Genomic DNA, 7,320 nt, shown 5'->3' with positions numbered 1-7,320 from the left:
TGCTCATTTTGTGATTGAAAAACTTCCCAGAGAAGTTCCTTGTGTTTCAAACTTTGAAAATCCCAACTTGCCCACAGCCAGTTTTCTTTTAGATCACTTGATTTAACACTTCTAAGCGGCTGGACTCCCTTTCCATCTAAAGAGAAGGAAAATTAATTCCAGGTAATGGACACAAATCCTCTGAAAAGATCCTTCACCTGACAGTTTTCCAGACAATTTATGCAGAAACATCATACACTTGGGCTGTTCTGACTCACTCATTTTGAGAGGAACATTTCTGGGCAAAACCCAGATGTTTTCTGGCTTACCTGTTTGTTCATGCTCTTCCAGGGGCTCTTGTCACCGTAGAAATCAATCAACAGATGGTTACTCAGCTCCTGGCATGAGCTTGGCATTGGGCTGGAGTTGGAATAGGGCAAGTGTCCTCCCCCGCTTTTGCATATAATTCTCAACCAACAGGAAACAGCATAAAAGAGTTGGTTTGGCTGCATGTGCTCTTCTAATTGATTAACTCTGCAACAGCCAAAGAAAGCTTAAGGTAGCTGAACTGAGCCTTGATAAAATATGTTAGACCAGGATACATGTTAGACTCAACTGAAGATAGCTACTATTTTATTAAGTACTTAGGCAATGCCAGGCACTGGACTCAGCATTTTACCTTCAAAAATTCTTATGAAGTGAGTGTTATTATCCTAGTTTTACATATGTAGCAACCAACGTTCAGGCAGATTTAAAAACTTTCCCAAAACATGCATCTAGTAAGAGGTAGTGCAGGTATGGAAACTCAAGTCTGTTCATTCTCTTAACTGCCCCGAGCTGCACTGCTCCCTAGGATGGAGGAGTGGGGAAGAATGAAGCCATGGGAAAAAGGGGAAAGGATACTCCCCAACTTTCAGCCCCTGACAACCTGTAGGGAACCCAATGGTGATATGTGTACTTTCAGCCCCACAGCCAAAGTGACCATGCCCACCATTTTCCTGTTTTCTAGTACTGCAATGGCTGGATTCCTTGTAACACTACTTCACCAAGATCTAAAAAACTTCTCAAGATGACGAAAGCCAGGAATGCAAAAGGGGATATAGGAATCTTTGCTTCTATCCTCTCAATCACATTGGGCAAAAATCTGTCTCTGCTTCACTGTGAGATTTCGGATAGTCTAAATCTCAGTGAGTGTAATTCAGGAAGCAAGAGGTGGCTGTGTGTGTGTGTGCACGCACATGTTGTGTGTGTCTTGAGTAGTGAATCTGTGCCCAGTGCAATACCTACTGCTGAGGGGATATCAAAGCCTCCAAGACAGTCCACCTCCCTGGAAGGCAGTGCTGGGTGGATGGCACAAGAACACACCAGCCTCCATGGAGGTTACCTCTTGCTGCTGTAGTCCTTGGCTGCTGCATCATGTGTGAGGTGCAGAGATGTGGATTCCACAAACCGCCATAGTCCACTTTGATTCCCCCAAGGCAAAGGCCTTTGTTCCGCTGCTAGCTAGTTGCCTGACCTCAGAAAACTCATTTTCCCTCTGCACCTCAGCTTCCTCATCTGTCAGTAGAACGGGATACACTTGATGATCTCTAGAGCTTGGCCAATTTGGAATTCTGTGACTCTGATGTCAAGGTTGGGATTCCTTTTCATGATGGGGGGCTGAAGAGTGTCACTTCAGGCCTCACTCCGGGGTCACCCATGTTTCTTCTGGGAACAACACACACCCCCCACGTTCCTTGTCAATTGCTTGATAGTGTAATCATGTGTGAGGGTACTTCAAAAAGTCCGTGGAAAAATAGAATTAAAAGATAATACAAATATTTTCATGAACTTTTTGAAGTACCCTCATGTGAGTGAATGATGGAACATCAGAGAATATGGGAAAACGGGGAAAATAGTACTACTAAAGACAAGGATAGTTTTCATTCCCTACCTCATTAATTTTTTATTGTACATCTACTAAGTGTCAAGCACTATTTTAAACAGTTCTAAGCAGACAAATTCTCGGCTATCTCGGGCCTTCAATTTCCAGAGCTTCAGCATTAACCAGTGATTAATTAATTAATATAAGCACACTGGGGGATAATTGGAAGGGGACAAAGGGTACAAAAGCAATTTCTGGTAATGAGTATGTCCCCAATATAAATCTGGCCCCCACATCATGGGCAGGAGGGGGGACAATCAGCTTTGTATTTCATGAATATTTGAAATTAATTAATTAATTAATATAAGCACAGAGGATTAGGAATTAGGAGCTTCTTCCCTCAGCTTAGGTTTCCTCAATGGCTTCCTCCTTGGTTTCTTTGATTCTTTTTTGGCTTTTTTATCAAACCAATCTTCTTAAAATACCCATAGGCTAAAATGCCTCTAATGTCTTCCCTTGTACCTTTCATCCCGTAATGAATCCCAGGCTTCTTATCCCACCTTTGAGGGCCTCCACAAGCTCGCAGTACTTGCTTTTCAGCCTTCTTTCTATCCATTTACTCACTTAGTCCTTCAACCAAATTAGTCAATTCCTGGTCTCCCCAATCACTTACTGCATTTTCCCGCTTCCATGTTTTTTTTTCCTTAAAGATTTAGTGGTTGGATTTTAAGTGTACTAAACTCATGCATATTTATTTTAAGAAGTGAAACAATACAGAAATATGTAATGAGCAATCGTTAAATATGTAAATAAGCAATCTCTCCTTCATTCCCCTCCATTTCATTCCCTCTGAGGTAACTACATTTTTTTAAAATTTGAAATTTACAGGAAAGTCACAAAATGATAGGAAGATGGTATCTTAGAAAAGTTCTGTGATAGGTAAATGAGAGCATGAAATAAAAGTAATTTTTCCCTATCGTTTAATTCCTGCAAATTTCAGTAAACTGAAAGAGTGTTAAATTCAGGAAAAGGTTTCAGACACTACTAAACCAAACTGCTCAAACTACAACCCAATATATTCAAATATAGTCTGTCCTTATATGATCAATATCAAAGGTTGAAGAAGGCTAGTTTGTTTAGAAAACAGTTCCTACAGAGGAGATGCTAAATTATAAATTGAAAAGAGTGCTTTCGTACTAAGCACTATCCATTTGTGCACATCAAATAAACCTTTTTGCCCTTGCCTCAGAGAGCATTAGACTCTTATCAAGTCTTGGTGAATTTTGAAAATCACATGGTTGTTCAATGCCTCCATGTGGTCAAAAAAATAATTTAGTTCTGTCCTGGCTTCCTGTAATGGCAACATTCAGAGCCAATAAAGTCCAACAATGCTTAGGGTCCTTCGGTTGGATCAGTGTTTTTTGTTCTTGATTTTTTTTTTTTAAAGGCTTATGGAAAGATGGCCTGAATTGAAGATAAAAGCTCCAGGTCTCATTAGGCTTCATGGAATTGTCTCCTCTTTGCAAACCTTTCTTATCTTTCTGTATAAGGAATGGATTTTTCAGCCAAAGGAGCATTATAAAGTGAAACAAGTAGACTGAAATCCACAATGAGTCCATCTTCTCCAGAAAGCCTTTGTATAAGTTCTTTTTAAATTCCAAACACAAGATTTTTTTTTCTTTTGACAGAAAAAGGAAATCCTTTCTATTGAACCATAAGGTAAGTTTAAAAAATGATATTAACAAGTATTATTTGCTTGACAATTCTTTGGACATGAAATTGGCCAGAGAACGGTCATCTTTATGATATACTTGAATTTCAGTGTCAGCAACAGGACATAAACAGGAGTGCTCAAAAGTTAGACTGGGTCTCTCTCTTCTAATCAACTGTATCATTTCACCTCCTAGGGATCAGCTAGCACCTTGATCTTCAAGTACCTCTACTTAAAAGTACTTGATACTCTAAAGATGACTTTAAAAAGAGAGTTGGATCATTTTGAGAACCAGGAATAGGTACTAGTAAAAACTGAAGCCCACTTTCTCAAAGCCCACAAGATGTCACAATGCTATGCCATTTGGGCTTCTGTGACTGCATGCATTTTTAAAATACAAATTGAGCATTCTAATCAACATTCAATGTTATATGTATGCATTTGCTTGCACATTACAGAGACTACAACATAAAAGTGCTTCCTCCAAGGGAAATTGGGGGTGGGACAAGGGGCAAAATGATATTTTGTGGCATACCCCCTGGTTTCTCTAGAATAGTACAGCATGAAAATGTATTACCTATTTAAAATATATCCACAAATGTAAAGTAAACGAATGGGGATTATTCTCAGGATGGAGGGTGGGAAACTTCAGTAGTGGCCATTAGTTTGTTCACGTAAATATTACAAAAAGCTTCCTTCCGTCTTCCCACTTTACCAACTATGTCTTGATTGTTAACATATTCTTTTTTTTTTTTGGCAGCTGGCTGGTATGGGGATCTGAACCCTTGACCTTGGTGTTTTAACACTGAGCTAAACGGCCAGCCTATTAATATATTCTTGAAAATATTATCAGAGTTCTTTCACGTTTAATATATTTTTCTCCAATGTAATTGAGGCTTTTCCCCCACCCCAATATTTCCAGAACTGACAATATCATCTGCGGACAGCATGGGTCACAATCACAGTTTTGTCACCGATTTTCTGCATGACCCTGGATAAGACATACCAGCTTTCTTTCCCTTGATTTCTTGATCTGTAACATGAGTGTGAACTAGGAGATATCTTAGGCACCTTCTAGGGATAAAATCCTATGATTCCCTCACTCTATTGTCCTAGAAGGTTTCTTATACTTGTCATCAATTCTAAATCATAAGGATCCCCACATTCTAACAAAATCCCTGAGAAGCAGAATCAAGGTGGAATTATTAATAGTTTACTTGGCATAACAGTTAATAAACTACTTTTATCTTCGATTTACATAGGATCGTGCAAGTCAGTAAAGCACAAGTATTCTCTAGGTGAGGAAACAGGCTCAGGGAGGTCAATTTAGCTACTTAGGCTTTGTAGTTAATAAATAGAAGAATTAGAAGGATGTAAATGATTTTTTTTCCCTAAGATAACTGTATATTTAAAATAATCTGAGATAAAGTTTAGCCTTTTGAGAGCAGTGGATTTTCCCTAGACATTTTGAGGTTTTTATTCCCCCTCTGCAGGTCATTTCAAAACCATAAAACACTAACCTAAACTAGTGTGTATTAGAGATTAGAGGGACAGGTGGTTGGGAAAGCACTTCCCTAAATAGGAAGAGCCCTTGGATTTCATAATTTATTTCCCCAGGGACTGGTCCAAACCAAGCATCAACAATGAAACACAAAACACCATGCTCAGTTGTTTTTTAAAATTATTATAGTTAGTATCCAAGTATACAATTTATGTAAACCATTATTAAAGAAAAATTCATCTATCGTCCTGGTCATTTCATCAAATCAAACCTTTTATTTTCCTGTGATCTCTGCCAGCTCTTGTCTTTACATATATATGATTTTTTACGGGTTGTACTCACAGTGTAAACATGTATATCTAAGTATCAGAAGTCCAAGTTTTTGTAAAAGGAAATCTCATTTTTAATAACTTTTAAAATTATTCTCCTCATCCTGAGTTTATCTGTTTGCTTCTTTTGTCTTGAGTTTATATCTTTTTTATCGGAAGTATGAAAAGTATACAACCTGGGTTTTTTTTACTATTTTTACAACCTGTTTTTAAGGAGATTTTTTTGTTTGTTTTCAAATATCTACAGAAGGGAATATTATCATTTTTATATGCCTTACCAGGACTCCTGAAACCAAACACTAAGAAAGGGTATGTCTGGGGATCTTTCCAAAATCCATATGCAGTTGGGTGGTGGAGGGATATCTCTGTCTGGAAGCAGGAGGCTGAAAAAATGACCTTAAAGTTTCTTCCAGCTTTTGAACTCCTTGATTCTAAGACAACTCCTGGTAGATGTAGGTTTCCTAGTAAGGACTGAGCAAGAAGTGGGCACAATTACTTTATGAGTCTTGATAAAACTGGAGTTTCAGGCTGAGGGCTAGGAGGGGTTTAGCTGGGTAGTGAGAATGCTTGTTTTCCTGGTTACTGGATATGCCATGGGCTTTCTATCTTGTTTGTGTTGTCCTGTGGTAACTGAAGCCACTGTTGCCATAGAAAATGATGGCAATTTGAATGAGATAATTTAGAGTGGCCCATAGAAGTCTGACTGGGCTGTCTCCTTAATGTACAAGACCTTGTATGTGTGGCACTGTTCTATTTGATTGGCATACGTCTCTTCAGATCCCTTCAACTGAAGTGGCAACTAAGGTGAGAAACAAATCATCATTTGATGGCTTAATATTTAAAAAATCAACTTTGGTAAAAATGCTAAATAAGGAACAATTCAGAAGAATTACTGAGTGATTATTCTAAAAATATAATTTGAATAGCATTTATATTGTAGCTAAGAAGGGACAGCGGTCCCCAGAAATTTCCATCCAATTTCCAAAAACCAAACTTTATATCTAATGCAAACTGACACCCAAAATTCTAAATCCAGTCTAATTCAGTAGTCTATGGCTTATTCCCAATGATTTCTCACATGTGCAAGCCTGTCACACGTTGTTTTTACCTATCACGAAATCCTTTGTATCACTTTTGTAAAACTACATCACTTTCTATAAAAAGTGACTGAGAGAATCTAATGTAAAAATTGCACGTGTCTCGTGCTCTAAGCAGAAAACTCCTAGTTTGGGATTTTCTTACAGGCGTGCCTATACTGACCTCTGCTCCTAGCAGGTAAATTGCCAGAAGGAGAAGCCAGTGCCGGCCGCAAGGAAACCCCAGTTATGGGATCTCTTTTTTCTTTTTAAACAGATCACTTTTATAGGAGTTCCCGCTGCATTCTCTAGTTCAAAGTCCTTGACACCAGATTACCATCGTTTTCACCAATTTGCCACCTTTCTCCCTGCCTCCCGCCCTTCCCAAAAGCCCTCATTGGGAAGAACTTCCTCTCGCGACCCCCTAGTCCATCTAGTTCTAATCGTTCCCAGCGCGCCCCCCCCCCCATCTCCACCGGCTTCCCCTGTCCCGCCCAGAATCCCGGTCCCCAAACCACTTGAGAGAAAATTGACACCCCTTACCCCTTCCCGGGCGTCCCTTGGAGGCGCTGGGGTGGGGGTGTGGGTAGGGAGGGGGGCAGCATTCCCCGGGGTCCCTTGTGTCCTCCTCGCGTCCCTCCACCCCGAGGTGTTGCAGGGGGAGGGGAACGCGGGTGGGTGGGACCGGGCCGAGTGGGGGAGGGGTGAGGGCGAGGAGGAGGAGGAGTGGTGTGTGTGCGAGCGTGTGTGGCTGGGGGAAGCCATTGCCTGTTTAATAGTTGCTGTTACTGCACTTCCGCTTCTCTCCCAGCGAGAGAGAGACACGAGTGGCCAGGCCCAGCCGCAGCCGCAGCCTGCTG

This window comes from Galeopterus variegatus, unplaced genomic scaffold (genome assembly GCF_000696425.1).
Source record: "Galeopterus variegatus unplaced genomic scaffold, G_variegatus-3.0.2 Scaffold2273, whole genome shotgun sequence".
In the NCBI taxonomy this organism is placed as follows: Eukaryota; Metazoa; Chordata; class Mammalia; order Dermoptera; family Cynocephalidae; genus Galeopterus; species Galeopterus variegatus.
This window is presented reverse-complemented; position numbering follows the sequence as displayed.